The sequence below is a fragment of the Echinops telfairi genome, unplaced genomic scaffold, assembly GCF_000313985.2.
Source record: "Echinops telfairi isolate 266 unplaced genomic scaffold, ASM31398v2 ScPeMD7_11;HRSCAF=52, whole genome shotgun sequence".
Taxonomy (NCBI): Eukaryota; Metazoa; Chordata; class Mammalia; order Afrosoricida; family Tenrecidae; genus Echinops; species Echinops telfairi.
In genome coordinates this window covers 30,790,070-30,791,406 of record NW_022103908.1, presented here as the reverse complement: position 1 = coordinate 30,791,406, position 1,337 = coordinate 30,790,070, and the positions used below count along the sequence as shown (strand labels likewise).

At 47.9% G+C, this 1,337-nt stretch overlaps 1 pseudogene; it reads right to left on the bottom strand.

Annotated features, from left to right (window-relative positions):
- Positions 1 to 641: 641 nt before the first annotated feature.
- On the bottom strand, positions 642 to 1,164 carry LOC101657727 (annotated as a pseudogene).
- Between the last annotated feature and the right edge of the window lie 173 nt (positions 1,165 to 1,337).

Here is a 1,337-nt window from a genome sequence, read left to right as displayed (position 1 = left end):
AGGCAATGGACATCCACTTACAGAAGGGTCATGGAGAGGAAACGAGCTAATCAAGGTGCAGTATAGCACTGATGAAACATACAACTTTCCTCTAGATCTTTAATGTTTCCCTCCACCCACTATTATGACCCCAATTCTACCTTACAAATCTGGCTACACCAGAGCATGTATACAGGCACAGATAAGAACTGGAAACACAGGGAATGCAGGACAGATAAACCCCTTAGGACCAATAATGAGAGTATCAATATCAGGAGAGTAAGGGAAAGGTGGGGGGAGAAAGGGGAATCCCATCACAATCATCTATCTATAAACCCCTCCCAGGAAGATGCACAACACAAAAGTGGGTGAAGGGAGACATCAGTCACGGTAAGACATGAAAAGATAATAATAATTTATAAATTATCAAGGGTTCATGAGGGAGGGGGGTTGAAGTGGGAGGAGGAAAAAATGAGGAGCTGATACCAAGGGCTCAAGGAGAAAGAAAATGTTTTAAAAGTTATGATGTCCCAAAAAAGTACAGATGTGCTCGACACAATGGATGTATGTATGGATTGTGATAAGAGTTGTACGACCCCCCCCCCAATAAAATAATTTTTTTGAGGGAAAACTATTTTACGAAGGGAGAAACAATACTAATGGAAGGTACATTTTCAATTCTTGGCCTAAGTCTTAGTTCTTTCCAGTGGACCCAAAGCCCCCTGAGCCCCTTTCAGTGTCATCCGAAGCTTGAACTTCCTCTATTTCTGGATAAAAAATCCGCTCACAAATGAGCTGTGCAATTCGATCGCCCTTTTTGACTTCAAATATTTCTTTGCCAAAATTAAACAGAACAACACCAACATTTCCTCTATAATCTTCATCTGACACCAGCTCCTACATCTATGAAGTGTTTTGCAGCCAAGCCAGAGCGTGGAGCTACTCTTCCCTAACACCCAGAAGGCACAGCGATCTGAATGTCTGTCTTCACCAGGGCTTTCTCCATGGGTGGGACTGTATAGTCATAGGCACTGCACAAGTCATAGCCCCCCGCCCGCGCGGACCCCCGGGTCGGGGCTGTGGCGTGCTCCCAGAGCTTGGCAAAGCGGAGCCGCACGGCGCCCTCCTCCGCAGGCCGGCCCGCTTGCTGGGAGAGGCTATGGGAGCGGCTTCAGAGCACAGCATGGCAGCGCGGCGCGGGGAGGAGAGCAGCAGCGCACCGGGAGCAGAGGGGGCGAGAGCGCTGGGGACGCAGTCAGTGGCGAGCGGGGCAATATTTTTTTTTTTAAAAGACTATCAGCAGATTCCGGGAACCCAAGAGGCAAGAGAATTTTGGGAATGATGAGGGCAACAAATGT